The sequence below is a fragment of the Podarcis muralis genome, chromosome 6, assembly GCF_964188315.1.
Source record: "Podarcis muralis chromosome 6, rPodMur119.hap1.1, whole genome shotgun sequence".
In the NCBI taxonomy this organism is placed as follows: Eukaryota; Metazoa; Chordata; class Lepidosauria; order Squamata; family Lacertidae; genus Podarcis; species Podarcis muralis.
This window is the reverse complement of record NC_135660.1, coordinates 64,270,377-64,289,755: the sequence shown is the minus strand read 5'-3', so window position 1 is coordinate 64,289,755 and position 19,379 is coordinate 64,270,377. Positions and strand designations below refer to the sequence as shown.

Sequence of the window (19,379 nt, the reverse complement as noted above, 5' to 3'; positions counted from 1 at the left end):
TCAATGGCACACTCCTCCATTGTCTCCTGAGACAGACGGATGCCAACAAAAACTCAGGGGAACACTTCATGTGTCTGATAAAGTGAATTGTAGCCCATGGAAGCTTATGCAGCATTTCATGTGTCTGATGAAGTGAATTGTAGACACACTTCATGTGTCTGATGAAGTGAACTGTAGTCCATGGAAGCTTTTGCAGCAAGAGACTAGCACAGCAGTTGTCTGGTAGCCAAGTGGCATGGGAAAATATGGAATATCACAGTCATACTAAATTAACATGCTATAGAACTGGAAGACTGACAAATGAACATCAGAAAAATAGGCTTATCCAAAGATGTTATTTGCAATGGTTTGCATATACTGTTTTAGAATAATCAACCATCTACTTAGTTTCCCTCTCTTATAAACATGCCTCTCTCCCACTCCATCATTTCCAAGGTCCTTATGTATACCAGATTGTTAGTTATTATTATTTATATGAATATCTGCATAGGTATGTTTCATATAGGTGTCATCATTTTAATTGTTGTAGCAATACATGAATGTATGATTGGACTCTTACACATGTTTTTTAAAAATAAATAAATAAATAAATAAAGGAGGTAGTGAAGTTGCTGCTACTCTTGAGTAATTCAAACAGGGGTGGGGAACTGAGTCTGGCCAGTGGGCCAAATCCTAATCTCCACATACACCCAGGGGGCAAGTTTGACAGGTGGGCGAGACCACCCACCTGTCAATCACCCGACATCATCATGACATTGGGACGCAACATCGCCTTTGAAGTTCATTTCTAAGTGGCTTCCATGGAAAATGGAAACAGAAAGCCCTCTGCTCTCTTTCCAACAGCTGTGCCAGAGGAGAGGAGAGGAGAGAGCATGAGCTAGATGCTTGCTGCTGATTGGAACATTGTGTTCTACACTCTTAATGTATGCAGTGCCTGCCTGAGTAGACATGGATGTAAGAATGCTCTTGTTCCCATTAAAGGTCATATGGGGCCAGGGACAGGAGAAGAGGCCACGTGAGATCAAGGCGTACCCTTGCATCTCTGCCCTGTGTGTAACCAACACACCCTTGTGCGAACCTCCCAAAGAAAATGGAACACATCTGTGCCAGCTTTTCATTAATACTTGCTTTGTTTTTTGCTTCATTTGGAAAGGATTAATCAACGATGGGATCATTGCCCCTGCAGAATTCTGGCTGCGTGCAATGACAGATCAGTTGTTTAAAGCAAAGAAAAAGAAAATAAAAGGGATCAGGGACCATGTGAATAAAAGAAAGATCAGGCGGGCTACCTCTGGTTAAGCTCTTCTCAGGGTCCTCCCTTGGAAACAATGCATTTAAGAGACCCAACGGCTGCAGATAGGTGACAATAGATAGGATTAACTGAAACTGTTGCTATACCCATTTCATGTCTGAGCTGCATTCTCTTGTGTGGCGGTTTGGTTCAGACATGAAGGTGTCATTGCTTATGGAGCCAAGACAGCCCCACCCACACCCAAGACAAAAGTAGCAGCAGGCTTGGGGAAGCCACAATGTTTGCAGAAGTTCAGGTTTATTCTGAGGCAGTGGCAAGCATTATCAGATGACAAGCATTACTCAGTTCAGGTTCAGACCTGGCCACGAGACTCATTGATCACCCTTTGTAGAAAGTGGGACAGAGGAGTGTGACCTCGCTCTTCCTTCATGATCTCTCATTGGCTTTCAATATCATTGGCTATGATATCCTCCCAGACTGGCTCCAGGGAATGGGAATTGGGGGCATAGTTTTACAGCAACCATGTGCTTCATGTAACCATTTAGTCTGTCTTAGTCATGCAGTTGTGCAATGGGTTGTTTTTACGTAGGCTCCTCAAGCAGTGTGTGCTGAGGTTGCAAGTTTTTGGGGGGTTTTTTTGGAGATTGTTTACTCCTACACTTGTGCAGCTATTATAATTACGCTATATGTATATTAATGTTTTATGTTTAACAAACTGTGGGGTCAATTAGAACACACATACCATTTGTGGACATTGATGAATGTTACATAGTGGAACATTGTTGACTCCCATGACTTATGTATCACTACATTGTTTTACTGCAAAATGAACGTTATCAATAAAAGCATAGTTTTCTGTTTGTAAATGAGGTCACCCTCAGTACCTTCCACTAAGTATTTTATCTTTATAGCTTTCTTGGGTACCCAAAAACAAAACGATAAGCGTCAATGTTTCTATAAACAAAGGGTTAAATAGAAGATCACTTTGTTCACATTAATCCTTGTATGATTTATTTTTTTTAAGTATGATGAGAAAAGTAAACAATAATCTAATGGTTTCCTGAGCAATTATTGTTACTGAAAAGTTAAGCCACCGAACTAGAGGATAAAAATAATAAACAAGTGATCTACTTGATTTTCCATAGCAATAATGTATCAGCCAGCTTTAAAGTCATTATCCTAAAGGTCTGTCCCCTTTCAACTAAACCACCAAAGAGATAACTTTCTCGTGGGAAACACTTCGCCTTGGATATATATTATTTCCTTTCTTTCCTTTTGGCAGAAAATAAGAGGTTAAAGTTTAATTTTAAAAAAATGAAAACAAGAAAAAGAGCAGGGGTGGTGGTGTCTGTATCATAACTTCCTTTTAAAATCAAATCCATTCATTATGGGGTTTTCCCCCCAGAATACACCACAAACAAAAGAAATGTTATTTCCTTAAAGATTACCACCCACGTCATTAGCTTCTCACAAAAATGCTAAATAATCAAACTTAGTGAGAATGATTACAATCTTCTACTATAACATGAAATAAGATACAAAATATGAAAGCTAAGAAATGATTGAGTCCAATTCACTCCCAGGGGAGACCAGACAGGCACTCGGTGAAGACCATTTTTCCCACAGAAATTTTAAGTAAGCTTAAGATTTTATAGCTAATTTTAAATGGTTTATATCCTTTATATCTCTTTTGTGACCACTTAGAAATGATGGTGTTAATATACGGCAATATACGGCAAATGGCAGAAATCAATCAAATCAATAAAATGATCAATAAAGTACTGAACTTTATGCTTTGATCTGATCCTTCCTCCAAGGAACTCAATGAACGGATGTACCAAATGCAGAGGAAACCGCTTTTCCCACCCAGATGCCTTCCAATATTATGACCTGGTCTGCATGGCGCAGTGAGCCAATTTGTGTGCGAATTTGCGGGTTCCCAGAGAGGAGCTCACAGTACTTTGCTCCTTTCCTGCCCCTCTTGGCTGCTGAATTAAGCTAAGCCAAGATTTGTTCTAGTGTGTTATCCACACCAGGACTCACGATTAACTTTCTCCTCCTCGCTATCAGCTAAGGTCAAGAACAAACCTTGTCTGAAGCTTGTGGTTAGCAAGGAGAGAGCCTAATCATGAGCCCCAGTGCAGATATTGAGTTGATGGCTTGGGTATGGAGGGTGCTAATTGGTTCCAACCAAACCTGTGGTTTTGAATCTGCAAAAAGGGGATCTGTACAAGAAGGAACCTGCTGTACTGGCGAAAGAAACCAAACTTTTCGTAAGATAATGGCCCTAGTCAGCCAAGCTAAGTACCCCCATTTGCATGACTAAACAGGCGGCCATGATATCATGAAGACAACAGAGGGATGGTGTTATACAGGAGGGGGCAAACATTTTCCCTACCCCCTCACCTGGCTGGAGGTGACATCATATTGTAAGGAGGAGAACAGCAAAGGCTGGTTGGCATGTTTAAGTTGACTGGAAGCTAGAAAGACAAAGAGGCTTCTTGCTCTGTGCTGAATCCAAAGCTATGGCATTGGGGACCCCTCACCCCACCCCTAGAACCCTAACAGGGGAGCAAGATCTTTTGGAGCATTGATGTAATAAGCTATTCCATCCTATGCTCAGGTTGTATATATGTGTAAATACAACCATGTATCCTAAAGACACTACAATCTCCATTGACCTGCATTCCAAGGAAACCAAACCCTGAATGAGCTCCTGGAACCCCTGGAATCTCTCGCCGCTCAAAGATTGGGCCATGCACAGTAATACGCATAGATGCAAATGTAGCCTGACTGCAAACACTGACTGCCAAGAGGATTTTCTGGGCTCAGAACACTATATGTGGTCTGGGCCCTCTACCCCACCTGCAGCCTGTACTGCTGTGTATGTCATAGTACTAATACTAAAACAAATGTCTCTGGCCTGATTAAGATGGTGCACAGCTAGAGTTTCACTTCATGTGAAGTGAAATAAATAAAAAGTGAGAAGGATGCCCCTGCTGGTCTCCACATTTTAGGCCCCAGAAGCTGCAACCGTATACATGCTTACTTGGGAATAGGGATCAAGCATCAAATTGGCCCACAGTCTACTTTTCTCTAGTTTGGCTTGTAGTGTCTTTCTGTGAATTTCTCTAATACTGGGCTTTTTTCCTTTTCCAAGTTTTTGAATTCAACAGCCTTTGTTCCCATAGAGCAGGCATAGGCAAACTCGGCCCTCCAGATGTTTTGGGACTACAGCTCCCATCATCCCTGACCACTGGTCCTGTTAGCTAGGGATCATGGGAGCTATAGTCCCAAAACATCTATGCCTGCCATAGGATTTGGTCAGCTACCATCTTTGATCTTAACTGTGTATTCAATTTAACTTATTTTATTCACTGTTGAGATGGTTATATTAGCCATTAACCACTGTTAACGTATATTGGCTTATTGTTAATCTTTCTCTCACTTTTTGGCCCTGTGACGCAAGCAGAAAGCACGGTCACTGTCTTTCATCTAAATGTGAGTCTATGTTATTTATTAATGTAGCGAAAAATGAGCTTTACTTGTACAGTGGTAACTCTGGTTACAAACTTAATTCATTCCGGAGGTCTGTTCTTAACCTGAGGTACCACTTTAGCTAATGGGGCCTCTCACTGCCGCTGGTGCGCAATTTCTGTTCTCATCCTGGGGCAAAGTTCTTAATCCGAGGTACTACTTCTGGGTTAGCAGAGTGTGTAACCAGAAGCGTCTGTAACCTGAAGCGTCTATAACCAAGGTGTTTGTAACCCATGGTACCATTGTATTTTGTGAATGTTAAAATGTGAGCTGGATGCGTATATTTTTCTAATAACATTGTAACAAATTTATAACATTGTAATAAACAGTTAATTTTTCCATCATGCTGTTTATGCTTATTAATTTTCATTATTAATCCATGCAAAAATACCCAATACTGTATTGTGGATTGTTTTTTGTTGTTGTCTTTTCTGGACAGAGCATGTGGGCTGGGGGAGGGGGGGAAACCATAAACATCCAGTGCCCTGAAATCTGTCCAAAAATCAAAAGCAACAATCAATGAAATGGGCAGGCATTTACTTGACAATGTAAATTGTGTAGATGGCAAGAAAAAAGTCACCAAGAAGAGTAACTCCAGGCAGGGGGTGAAGGTGCATCATCCCCTCAACCTCACTTCCAACAGACAGGAACCCTGAAGCAAGATGCATAATTCAATTAGCAAGGTAAAGGGATAGTGCTGTGGTCTAAACCACTGAGCCTTTGGGCTTGCAGATCAGAAGGTCGGTGGTTCAAATCCCTGCGACAGAGTGAGCTCCCATTGCTCTCTCCCAGCTCCTGCCAGCATAGCAGTTCAAAAGCACGGCAGTGCAAGTACATATATAGGTACCGCTGTGGTGGGAAGGTAAATGGCTTTTCCGTGCACTCTGGTTCCCGTCACAGTGTTCCATTGCGCCAGAAGCGGTTTAATCATGCTGGCCACATGACCCGGAAAACTGTCTGCGGACAAACACCAGCTCCCTCGGCCTGAAAGCGAGACGAGCGCCGCAACCCCATAGTCGCCTTTGACTGGACTTAACCATCCAGGGGTCCTTTACCTTTACCTTACTTCAATTAGCAATTACCAGCTCAATGAGATTTCAGCCAATTCTAAAAGTGTAATAAAAAATTGTAAACAATAACATTACTTATGAAGAGCTAAAGAGAACTGAAGCAAACTGGCACAGCTAATGTGTCTACCAAGTATTGCTGGGAGTCCCACTGAACTCAGTGGAGCTTACTTCCGGGTAGACAAAAGCAACCCAAAATGCTTATTTTCCAGTCGCTCCGGATATTTGCATCATGCGCCATAGGATTACAAAATGTTATCTAAGGACACAACATCTCCTTCTCCAGGAAACAAACCCTTGCTGAGATGTGCAGCAACGGCGCCGCTGTACAACTTTGTTGTTTTGCCAATTTTACATCTCAGCCACAGGTCACTTTGCAAAATGCAGACCAAAGTCAAGCCATTTTATTGTCCCTTCCTCCCAAATGCTGTTTTGATTGCAGGATCGCTACTACCAGTACTGCTACATTTTTTGGTTTGCCTTTGCTGTGTAGTGACACAAACACTATGTTTTTCCAACTGTTACAAAAATTCTAAGGTTTCAAATATAAAATAAATGTTTGTATGTGCACAAGGTAAATACACACATGTAAGTATATAAACCACAAGTCTGAAAGAGTACAGAGAGCAATCCTGAAGCCATCTTGACCTTTAATGACACACACACCCCTTATTTCCTGTGCAGAAGGAAATAATATATTGGAGCAACCTTTTCCAATCGTTCTTTTCACTTACAAATCCTGTCTTAAGGGCATATTTTGTGTATGAATAGGGTATGTCTGTGACCTGGCCAAGTAATGCAATCAGTGACCATTATCAGGTATCTTGTCAGACAGGAGACAAGCCACACTCTCTTCTGTTATAGACCGCCTCTTTCTGTGACACGTATATTATGCCTTTTCGGTGGTCTTTGGCTAAGGAGTTGGGCAATTTCAAAATGTCATTCTGGCGCACCTTTGCTCTGGGTCCTCACCTCCTTGCAAGGGGTGGTGGGACTTTGTTGCAACAGAAAAATAAAGATCTTCCTTGCTTTCACTAAATTTTCTCCGATCGACCTGGGGGGAACCGAATCCTTTGATGGAGAGTTGGGCTGTAAAAGCCAACCCCAATTTTTTTCTAGAACACTATTATTGTTCTGGGTTACCCGTATCTAGGAAGCAATGTTATACTTCAAGACTTTCTTTGATTTATTTGTATTTATTTTTTCCCAGACTTATATTCTGCTATAGCAGACTGGCTCATGTCGAGTTGGCCAACATGAAAACATTCCTTTCTCCAAAAATGTATTAATAGTAGGAGCACTAATAGCAGGAGCGGTTTTTTTTAATGCTATCTTTATAGATAAAAGTAAGGTAGGAGGAAATGACAGCCCACCAACCTGGTCAAGTTCACAACCTAAATTCAGTAGAAAGGGAAACAGATGGACAGGAAGCCAGAGAACCAGGAACATACAGCTCCATTTCAAATGAGGACTGAGGTGTAAAGGGTTAAGGAAGGAGGGGAGTGGGGGGGGGGCCCTGAACGGGCCAAGAAAAAGCACAGGCATGTGGAAGTCAAGTTGTAAGGAAGCACAAAATGCAGGCCTATAGAACACTTTTGCTGCTTACTTGACACGGAAACCAAGGTGGAAGCCTGAACTCAACCATTTCTATGCTTTTTTATTCAGCGTGACTTCCTCCGCGTAAAGCACTTCAACTCTTTTCTTAAAGCAAACTTTTTTGAATACAGAATCAAACATACCGTAATGTTAGTAAGCACACTTAATACACACGGGGGGGGGGGGGGACATCTGAGCGAAAACAGAGAGAAAGAGAGAGAGTTGAGGAAACAAATGACGCTGCTCCCTAATCTGTTTTCAGAAACGAAGCAAGACAGGAGGTTTGAAAACTCAGCAGTAAAGCAAAGAGCGAGGCAAAACAGCTTAGGGCTTAGGCTGTTGACTTTGCTCTATTATTTATTTAATAACAAAAGAAAATAACTCTTTGGATCTTTTCCATTGTCTCATGACTGCAGCAACGCACAATCAGTTTTAAAAAAAGAAGTATGAAGCCTGCTTTTCCCTTAATTTTCCCACACACTCCATGTGCAGAGCCAGCGTTGCAAAATATGCAGCTAAAACAAGGAGTTTCCCAGGACATCTCCATACCATACATTTAAAGCACATCCAACTCACTTTTAAAGCCCAGGACTTCCCCCCCCCCCAAAAAAAAATATGGGAACCCTAGTTTGTAAAGAATGTTATGAGAGGAAACTACAATTCCATAGATTTATCCCAATCACTTTTAAAAACAGATTTGCCACATTTATCACATGTACAAATGAAAAAGGGCTTTTGCATTTGTTGCCTCATGAAGTACCAAAGCAGGCAAATGTATAGTTAAGTGGCATACTTTACTATAGCAAAAATAACAGAGTCACGTGGCTGACACATTCATGAAAGTCCACCATATATATTTTTTACGGCAAAAGCTTTTGTGAACTACACTCCACTTCATTAGACGCATGAGACACTATTCTGAGTTGAAAGTGTGCATGTATTTCATTCCTAACCGTGGCCATTCACACACACACAAAGTTGTGTTGATAACACAGGCATCTTCACACTGGCAAGTCACTTAACCCATGTCATGTGATTTGTGTTTTTTTAAAAAAATCCACTGTGACAATGCAACCCACAAATGACAGAACAGAACCTCTTGATGAATTGTAATTCTGGGGTTTTACATTGAAGTCCCCATTTGAGGTTCCTTTGGTCCAGAACAGTCACCTTAAGATCAATTACAAACCATGGCTTAGTATGAGCGAGCAGGCTCCTATAGATTATAGCCACTTTGCTCAATCTTGGTTATTTTGCTTCTGCACTGCATTGAGCCAAGTCATGGATTGGCATAACCTGGACTTGTGATACAGCACTGTCCAGACAAACCACAAGCTATAAACCAGTCCTACCATGGTTTACAGCTTGTGATTTGTCCAGGAGAGTCAAGCATAACCCTGGTTTCCAGTGGTTGCGGATGCTTCTTGAGACTGGGAGGGTGGAAGGCAGGGAGACCAGCAGTAAGCGGAGCCACAGCAAAAGACAGGAAGAGCCAGCTAATTCCAGGTTTGCTCCCATCCTCCTTCCCCGCAAAGTTCTACAGGAATGAGGAGGAAGAAGCTGGCAAGCAATGCCACTCCTTGGGCTGGTTGTATGTAACGAGACAGCAGGCAGGCAGGCAGGGCAGGGGAGGCTGAGGTTGGTGGGGCAATGCATGCTTCCGATGACACACTAAGCCAAACCATGGCTTAGCTCAGAGGGAAGAGAAATTGGCCACTGTGTTCTCTCTGGGAATCTGCACATAAAAATATTTCTGGAGAAATGCTGTGCGGTGGGACTTTGAAATAAACTGTAGCAGTGAAAACGGATTTTACGAAGACTGGTGCTACCTGTAATCAAGGCATAACTTTTAGAGCACGCCTTAATCCTGCCGCGTTTCATTAAGTTTTCTTGTTGTCCTAGTAATTTGCCAGCATTGAAGGAAACGTTCCTTCATCAGCTCTGCAGGGAACAGGCATGGAAAGCTGTGAGCAGAAGGTGGGCACTCCAATCTGCTTGTTAATACAATCAAATCACTGTACTCAAAAGCCTCCATGCAAAACTCACTCGAACCAGTTCCTCCTGAGCAATGAATTCATCACTAGGCGGCTTTTGTTGTTGTTTTTTAAGGTAGTAAGTGCAATCTGGTGGCATCATTGAGAGAAATGAGAGCTAGTCTAGATGGGTCCATAAATAAATCCTGACGCAGGACCAAACTAATGGCAGCATAAAATAAGCATGTTTCTCCAAGGTTGAAAGCCTTAAGAAGTTTCTGCAGACTTTCATCTATGCCCAAATTTCACCGTAAATAAGTAAATTGTTGCCGATAAGGCTTGGATCCTAAAAAAATAATAAGGGAAGGAAGTTCATGGAAGGAAAGTTTTGCATCCCATAAACCCCTGCAGTGGTTTACTGGGGGTCTACTGGAAATTGGCCCAAATACTTACCTAAAGAAAAATTGCTTTCCCGCAGACCATGAGCAGAATAAATCTGTATTCAGTGAGCCATAGCTCAGTTGCAGAGCATCAAATTTAATCTTTGAATGCAGTGGTTAAATTGCTAGTATCTCCAGGTATGTCTGGAAACACAATCCCTCCCTGTCTGAAACCCTGCCAGTCAGTGTAGACAATACTCAGCTAGACCGACCAACGGCCTGACTTGGTGTAAGGCGGCTTCCTAAGTTCATTTGAAGAAAAAGAATTATCGGTGCATTTGCACAAGTTCATCCATATCCAGTGGTGGCACTCTCCCCAACACACAACGAAAAGAGTGGGAGGAAGGGAATGAGACCAAGTATAGGACAATTGCTGTGCGCACACACACACACCCTGTCCAAGACCCACAACATAGATGACAAATTCCATCACATCCATACCACCCACCCACCCTGCCTATGGGTGCAGCCAGTGGGATTTAGGGGGCGCAGCTGCCCACCCAACCAAATAAATAAATAAATAAAAATGCATAACTAACTGACCAATTATGCCACAGATAATGCAGTTCGGGCCCCCTAGCATAAAGTCTGCCCCCCCCCCGAATAAAACCTGGCTAGGCCCCTGACTCTGCCCATAATTTATCTTCAGATTTCCTGGAAAAGCTTATGACAATTCACACAAATAATGCAATAAAATCCATAAAGATGTCAATCCTGAACCTTTAAAATCAAGCATCCACCCAAGAAAACTACTGTGGTTAATTCCCTTTCCACCCTTTCCAGAGATGAGTTTTTCTACTGCAGGGCAGCTTTTATATGACCCTTCTCCCTGAAAGCACTAATACTAGCAATATGTGACAAGAGAATACAGGTTAGAAAGGGAGATGCATTCCTTGATCCTTTTCATTGGTAGTTGAATCTGGGTCCTTATCCATGCAGAGCATGTGCTTTAACACTGAATCATGGCCCACTTCTCAAGATGAACCTCCCCAGACACAAAGGTGGCCCAACCAGCAGAAGAGAAAATATTGATGTATATGCATCTTTTAATGTAGGGACAAGGAAAGTTGCACCAACCTTCTACCCCAGCCTTTGCCATCCAGATGTTTTGGACTACAACTTCCATCAGTCCCAACCAGCTGCACTGCCTGGGGCTGCTGGGAGTTGTATTTCAAAACATCCAGAGAGCCCCAGGTGGGCAAAAGTCGTTCTGCACAACTCTGCAGAGATGCAAAAGCCTTTGCATCTGATTACCTACAACCTAGTCTGGCATGGTGGGGGGGGGGGATGCTTGCTTCAGATCTGGGTGGAAGAGCATTTGGATAACCCATTCTCAGCTTATTTCCCCACTGCACTGCATCCCTTCCTCTCCCGCTGCTTCCTGCTTTTGAAGTTTGCTCTGGCAAAAGGAATGATTTGAAGGGGAGGGAGAGGGGCGGCCAGTGGGAGGGCATTAGCAAGGCACACATTCTTGCTTGTAAACAAGCAATGCTTCCAAATGCCATACTTAGTAGTTTTAGCTTGTTTCAGTCTGTCGGGTGCACTGAGATCAATGGGGCTTACACCCAAGAGAGCAGGCAAAGGATATGAAGGCATACCAGTACTAGGCAGCTGGGAAAATGTACATCCTTTTAAAATTATGTGCCTGAGTAGAACAGCTGGTTGCCTACATTGACTAGGGTCATTAATTTGCATCTTAGAGACCTCGTTCCAGGGCAGTAGAGTAGGAGATGCTGAAGATGCTGCACTGTTGCCTTTGTCTGCTCTCTTTCCTCACCTGCCTAGTTTTAGCCCCCCAGGAGGAGGCAGGGACCAAAGGAGGTGCAGCAGCTGTCTCAGATACAAGCACAAGTTCTCGAGTGAGACCTGGCAACCCACTGAACTGGTAAATATGTTGACAGATCTTCCCTATAATCCTTTGCTCAAAATTCACATGGACCGAATGTTCTTTCCACAAATTGAAAGAATGGGAAATGTCCAGTTTTCCCTTTAAAAACACACACTAAAACCCTGAATTTGTGTTTTATAGGGGTATGGCAAGGGTGTTGATAACTATCTAAGTCCTCTGGGGACTTATCTGGGGAGCCTCACTGAACACAGTGGGACTTACTTCTGAGTAAGCCAGTATAGGATTGCACTGCACAATAGGCAATGTAGTTTTAGCACTCCACCTATGGGTCTAAAAGCACACCACCACATTCTTGTGTTCTCTGTTAATTAATCTAAACAGACAGCCACTCCCAGCTCCATCTTCCAGGTCACTAATGCATATTAGAATCCTCAGTTTATTGGGCAACTGGGAAGCCAGAATCAGGGACTCCCTGTTCCCAGATACTCCCTATTCCAAGATTAATCAGCAGGAGGTGCAATTATGTGACCCTATATATGTGGTGAACACCCTGTATTGTACTTAAGAACCAGATAGAAATTCTGGCCTCATAAAAGCTTATCAGATGCACTGCGCATCATGCAACACCAAAAACACCTGCTCTTCTATTCTTCTTATAAATTATTTGGAATAATTAACCTCTCTAGATTCATATTCCTAATTACATCGGGGATGCAAAACTCTACTACAGTGTTTCCCAAACTTGGGTCTCCAGTTGGTTTTGGATCACAATTCCAATCATCTTGCTAGCTCAGGATGATGGGAGTTGTAGTCCAAAAACAGTTTGAGGACCACGTTTGGGAAACACTGCTGTACCCACAATGTGATGGCCTGGGATTCGGACTCGGAGGCTGAACCTGAGGAATCCCAGCCTGCACAGGATTCCCCGCCTCCAGAACCAGCTGAGCTGGGGCTGGGGCTTGAGCCTGAAGGGTCCTCACCTGTGCTGGATCCTCAGGTGCAGGCACCAGCTGAGTCTGCTCGGGCTCCTGAGGTGATGGAAGACCCATTGCCTGCAGGTGCTCCACTCTCAGCCCCGTCAGGGGAGGCTGAGGTTGCCTCTGCGTCTGGTAACCCTCTAGCCTCTCCTGAGCTGCAGAGGCTCAGGGCAGAGAGGTGGAGGGAACTAAGTTCCCGCACGAGGAATGCTCATCTCCAGGCTAGGAGAGGTGAGTCACCTATGGACCGGGGCCGCCCTATGCCTCTGGGCAGATAAAAGCCAGCCAGCCCCAGTCCCAGGTTGCAGGAGCAACATTGTTGGTAACCTGTTCCTGCCTGTACCCTGTCCTGCCGGATCTCCTGACCTCGCCCGACTCCCTGCTTTGGACCCAGCTTCAACTTTGATGAACGGCCTTATTACTGCACCCTTGACCTCGGACTGGACTCGGACCACGCCTCATGGAAACCCACAGGACCAGCACACACACAAGCTCTTAGGGTGACGGTTGGAAGTAACTCTTTTTACAATTAAGTTTATGGCAGGGCATCCTCCAGATGTTGCTGGACTATAACTCCCATCAGTACTCATTAGCATGATGGGAGTTGTTGTTCCACACCTTCTGGAAAGCACTATGATGGCTTCTGCTGGTTTGTGGGATGAGAAAAGGCATGTTTGGGCTAAAATTTGGGGAGCCAAAGGATTTGTGGGTATAGCTTGACCAAGCCAAGCTGCCGCTTCCTTCTGCTTCAGCCCACGCTGAGAGTCACAATTCACTTTCTTACCACTTTTGAGCTTCCTAAGAACACCTTTGCTCCACAACTCTCTCTAGAATCCTGGTTAGCAATTATTTTTTAACAGTGGGAGAGTGGAAGAGAGTCTATATTTTGCCTTGAGTAAAAGCTGAAGAGCCAGCAAGCATCATATGCTCCTCCACCCGCTGACTCATTCTGGTAAAAACTGGGCGAAACACAAGCAAAGATCTCTTTAATCCTTTCCTCCCCAGTTCATCCATGGTGCCTCCATTGTGAGACGCAGGCAAAGAAGCTAAAGAAAAATCTACCTCACCAATGCGAACGGGAGCAAATAATTCTGTTCTTATTCATTCCTTACTTGCCAAGACCAAGGGGTGGGTGGGTGGCTGGGTGGGTGTGCTTTGACTCTCCAGATGTTGCTGAACTATAACTCCCAGCAGCCCCAGCAAGCACAACCAGGGATAAGGATGTTTGTAGTTCAGCAACATCTGGAGGGCCAAAGGTTCCCCACACTTGGCTTAGGTCTTGGCTCACACATAGAAGCATCAGCAGCTGAGAGTGCAGATAGTAAGGGCAGGCTCCTTGGGCCTGGAGGTCATGTGAAAGATGGTCAGGTGCAAGCAAACAAATAAAACCAGACTCCTGCATCTTTGATAGTTGCATAGAAAGGGGGATTTCAGCAGGTATAGCTTGCCTGACTAGCGACATGTGCTGAAATTTCCTCTTCCACACAAATGTTAAAAGTACAGGAGCCTGGTACACTTTTTGTCTCTGACCATCTTAGTTTGGGGGGGGGGTACACAGAGTGAGCAGTTCATTTTCAATAGCCTGCCTCTCCTCTCTAGGTCAGGTGTGTGGCTGACCTCCAGCTATTGTTGGACTCCAACTCCTATAAGCCCCAGGCACCACGGCCAAGGGTAAGGTTACCAGATTTTTTTTCAATGAATCCGGGGACACTTTTCAACTTCAGTTGAAGGGGGTGGATTTTGTCAGGGGACTGTCCCCAGGAAACGGGGACATCTGGCAACCTTAACCAAAGGTCCAACAACAATGGGAGGGTCACACATCTCCCACCTCCTGCTCCAGCCTAATCTCCACTTCCAACCAGCCACCTTTTCTCCTTCAACCTACTTCCCTTACACTTATTTATTTTAAGCATTTTTCACTCTGTTCTTCAAGCAAAAAAAGCCTGCAAGAGCAACTTACATACATAACAGCAAGGATAACAAGACGGTCCTTGCCTGCAGGCTTCCCATCTAAAGTACACAACACAAAAGGGGAAAAACAAAAAGAGATGGGAAGGGAGAAAGAAAACAAGCAAAACTCAGGGTGCTGCCTGACTATCACCTGTTTCGTGGAGAGGGATGCTAGGACATGGTGAAACTTGAAAGGAATCGGAACAAATGCTCAACCAAGACCTGACATAATCTAACCTCGGGCAACCTTTGTGCAATGAAGTCCGGAGGAATGCTCAATAAGCTAGTCACCCGGAGCAGTCCTCAGGCACCGGTTCTTAAGTTAGGCAGCAGGAGGGCCAACTTGAATAAAATATAGGGGGAGCGCATGTCAGGTAGACCCTGCCCCACATAGTCGAACACATGGCACGGTGCATACCATTTGAATGGCAATGCCCATCAACTTGGGGAGTTCTAGCCCCCTCAATTTTGCGGGGGGGGGGGGGCAAAGGGACCTCGGCCCCCAGGAGTCAGCTCCTATGTTAGGCAGTAAGCTCTTATATGAACGACCAGATGGATAATTCGAGCAAAGGCTTCCCACTCTTAAAAAAAGGATGCTTAAGTTATATATCACCGCTATTGCTCCCTGTCCTGCCATTCCACCCCTCATGAACACAAAACAGGTGTGTGCCTTTCCTTCCTGGGAAATATTATTATTACAATGTTGCTTGCTGAAAGGCTGCACCAGCTGAATTTCCGCCTGGCGTGTGCAGCTGTGCTTTAAAGCCACAGCAGTGCTACTGCACACCTGGGTAAGGTAGCTCAGCTGGTTAGAGCATGGTGTTGGTCATAACACCGAGGCTGAAGGTTCAATCCATCTAAGGGGTGGGAGGCAGCTGCAGAGTCCAGGGGGCTGGACTAGATGATCCTCAAGGTCCCTCTTCCGAACTCTACAGTTCTAGGATTCTATGGCAAGCAACCCTTTAGGCAATATACATATATACACGCGCACGCCCCACACACCCACGCTCACCTGCGGTCGTCTTGTAGCCGCGCGGGCACGCGCCCTCTACCTCCACCGTCGCCGTGGCTCCTCTGGGCAGCCGGGCTGCGTGCGGGTCTGTGCGGGGGACGAGGGCGGGGAGAAAGGGTCACCTAGCGCATGAGAGGCGGCTCCTCCTCGGAGCCTGCAGCTCCGGCTGCTGCCCCCGGCTCGTCTGTGTGGCGGAATCAAGGGCGGCGGGGAAGTCAGCCCTCTGCCCAGGCCTGGCCCCCTCGCGCCCTGCCGGGAATCGGATTACAGGGCCGGCCTCCCTCCCCGGGATTTATTTGGGGCCCTCGGCACCGCGGAGATTTAGCCGGAGAGCAGCCGGGGGCGGGAGCAAGCGGCTGCTTAATCCAGGCCGGAGGGGAGCGGGGCCGAGCTGGAGGCAGAGGAGGGAGGAGGCTTCCCGCAGAGCCCCGCCGAAGCATGTCTACTCGGGAGTAAGTGGCGCCGAGGACAGGGAGATGCCCAGGCAGGGAGACAGAGCTAAGCCGCCCGCCGCCGCCGCCGCGCCCACAGCCAAGCGTGTTTCGTCTCGCCGCGTTTTCCCGCCCTAGAAAAGGTTTTGCTTCTGCTGGTTTGGCCACGTTGGTGCCCAAGAGAAAAAGCCCTCGCTTGCTGCTCTGTTGTATCTGCTCAGCGGCAGAAGGCGGGGTGGCTCCGTCCTGGAAGGGAAAGGTCTGGCTAAAGGCCACAGTGCCTCTGAGCATAGGCAAAGAGCCTTTCCCTCACCGCAATCGGTTACGCCGGAGCCGCGACACATCCTTTCAAAGTGGTTCGCGGAGAAGCTTCTCGGGGCTCTTTTGCCCTTCCTCGTGGGAAAAGCAACAAGCGAGAGAACAGTGTTAAGAATGGACTTTTCACAAATATTGCTCCGAAATTCTCACTGGTCTTGTTCAGATTTTACTCGGGGTGGCGATAGTCTGCCTTTCTTCCAAGGAGCTCAAGGTACTATCAGCCTACATTTTTCTCTCTCTAGCCCCCACCCGCCCCCGCCGGCTTTTATCCTCACAATAAGTCTGTGGCGTAGGCTAGCCTGAAATTAATTCTGGGGACTGTAGTTTACCCCTCTCGGGAGCTACAATTCCCAGAATCCTAACAAACTGCAGTTCCCAGGATTCTTTTTAGGGTGGTGGGAGGCAAGGGCTTTACATACATGGTGCTTGTGCAGCCCCTGTGAGTTTCATGGGAAACAGCCTGGTGTAGCCGGCCTTCTTGGAAGTTGCTGCAATTGAGCCATACCTTGTTGACCTTAAAGGATGAGGACTTGGCGCTCTGAGTCCTTGCCGGAATCCGACACCACCTTGTTGGTTCTGCAGTGCCAACACCCGCAAAGCTGCTCTTCCTTACAGAACAGTTGGTTCCCAAATCTAGGGGGGGGGGAGGTGCCTGGCCCAGCCAGCTGAGAGTAACCAGGTATGGCTGGGAGAGACCCCTCCCTGAAATACTGGAGATCTGCTCCTAAGTCAGTGTAGACTACTGAGCTAGACCAATAGCCTGACTCTGGATAAGGCAGCTTTATATGTAAGGCAGCTTCATTCTCTGCTTCTGTACAGATCCTCCAGGCGACATATTTGAGAGTGCAGAAAGACCCATTTCCTGACAGCTATCTGATACGCTCCAAAGTGAACTGAATCTATTGCAGAGTATATTTGACCTCACATCTGCAAGAGCTGCATACAGAGACCAGGGTGGAAGGCCATGAAGTATGCTAGAAGAAGAGATCTTCTCTTGCATGATGCTTTCTGTGTTTAGTAAAGGCATCCATACAGTGCCAATGGAGCCACCACACCTTTCCCTCTAAGCCACAAGAGGTTGAGGACGGTCTTTGCTGGAGCATCACTGCCACCTCTGACAACCCCATAAACACAGCTAGTTGCTGGCCAGGACCCTTCCCCGCCCAGCCTGAAAGCCTTTGAAGAAATGGATGCTTGTGAGTCTGCAGCCCCACTGCCGCATGGGATGTATGCCACCCTTTCAGTTGCAGCGCTCATGTGGGTGTTACTGGAACTCGCCAATAAGAATTATGATAGAGATGACAGCTCCCAATTGGGATGGCTCAAGGGATTTTTTTTGGGGGGGAGGGACTTTGGCTAGATATCCTCCATAAGCTTCCCACAGCAAGTCTTGCTCTTCACCAACACTATCACCAGCTGCTGCTTTTCCTTATCACGGCTATCACCTGCTTGCATGCCAGGCAGACTGATCCTTTGCCTGCTGCTGCACCATTGCCTAGGCAGAAATGAGAGAGATGCAGGAAACCAAGCAGGTTGCAATGGGGAGCAGGAGGGGCAGGTCCAGGGGGCTCTTCTGAGTGGGCCCTTGACTGATGCCCCATCATGCTGACCCACCATGCAGTCATAATAATCATAAAATAAAATTAATAATAATAATAACCACCAAAATAAGTGACATCTGATTCTCCTATGTTAACCAGGGGAGATGAAGGCTGGCTAGCTGACTGGCCATTCATTATAAACCCTTTAACACAAGGGCAGGTGTGAAGTAAATTACTTGGGGGAAGTAACTTGTTAGTTCAGATTAACATGTGCCAAAGCAAACACCCACAGAGATATGTTAGCGCAGATTTGTGTTGCCTGTCACATGCTCATCAAAGGGAGTTACCAGGAAATATTTCAAAGAACACAAGAAAGATAAGTAGGAGGTTGTTTACTTAAATGTTTGATCTCCATTGCAGGACGCTTTCAGTTTTTTTAAAAAATGGCACTATATAAGCTTTAGGCACTTGCTTTAAACATGGTTATTCAAGGAAGTCCGTAGCTGAGAAAATGGGTTTTCTGATGGTCCTAGTCCCTCTTGTTTTTTGGTCTTGTGGAATGCTGCTTTTGTTCCTTGCTGGAATTTTCAGCTCCTTGGGTTGTATTTTATTACGATTGTGGTTTAAGGAATTTTGTGGGGGGGTTTATATCATAATGTTTTGCCGATGTAAACCATCTTCAGTTCTCCCCTCTGCCCTTTTTAATCTTATGTTTGTTTTTGTTTTTTAAAAAAATCTTATTTCTACACGTTAATATTTATTATTACCATTATCATTGACAAGAGATTTCTACCATGCTCCTTCAACTCTAAAAGGGTTCAAGTTAGAGAAAGTTTTGCAAATCAAAAGAAAACTGGTTCTCCCTCCTTTGTAACAACTTTTTTTTTTATATTCAATGTGGCTAATGTCACAGTTTGACTTCACCCCCAGAGGTACATTCCATTGTCTCTCAAGACAGAGGGATGCCAGCAACAACATGTCACAAGTATAACCCGCCCTTCATCGTAAGATGTTCTCAGGGCAGGTCACACTATATACCAACACATAAAACCACATATAAAAACCAGGTATCTGAAGAAGTGTGCATGCACACGAAAGCTCATACCAAGAACTAACTTAGTTGGTCTTTAAGGTGCTACTGGAAGGAATTTTTTTTGTTTTGACTATGGCAGACCAACACGGCTACCCATCTGTATATAAAAACAAAACATGCTTAAAAATGCAATATACTGTTCAATGAAGACCCACTTCTGTTTCACAATTCAGCCGAAAGACCCATTGTTATTCAAAAAGCCTTGGAAGAAGAGGAAGTTTTTCAAACTCTGTGTCTTGATTAAATACTTGTTGGCCTGATGAAAGACCTAGCAGATAGCATCCACTCCTTGTTAACCGTACCAGATTAATTTGGGGCTTTATCCTTTATTAGACATAGCAAA

General features: G+C 45.2%; 1 protein-coding gene and 1 long non-coding RNA gene across 3 annotated transcripts in view; one reads left to right on the top strand and one right to left on the bottom strand.

The window, feature by feature from the left end:
- The window catches only part of SLC16A12 (solute carrier family 16 member 12), a 41,171-nt gene extending 25,326 nt beyond the window's left edge, over window positions 1-15,845 (bottom strand). For both annotated transcript variants that reach the window (XM_028729721.2, XM_028729723.2), the window contains exon 1: window positions 15,654-15,845. The gene's annotated coding sequence lies outside the window, so the exon portion shown is untranslated. The remainder of the gene's footprint in view (window positions 1-15,653) is intronic.
- A 471-nt stretch (window positions 15,846-16,316) lies between these two features.
- Window positions 16,317-18,376, top strand: LOC114597305 (uncharacterized). The gene is made up of 2 exons (XR_003706782.2): window positions 16,317-16,613; window positions 17,222-18,376. It is a non-coding gene; the product is annotated as an uncharacterized LOC114597305 (long non-coding RNA).
- The last annotated feature ends 1,003 nt before the right edge of the window (window positions 18,377-19,379 follow it).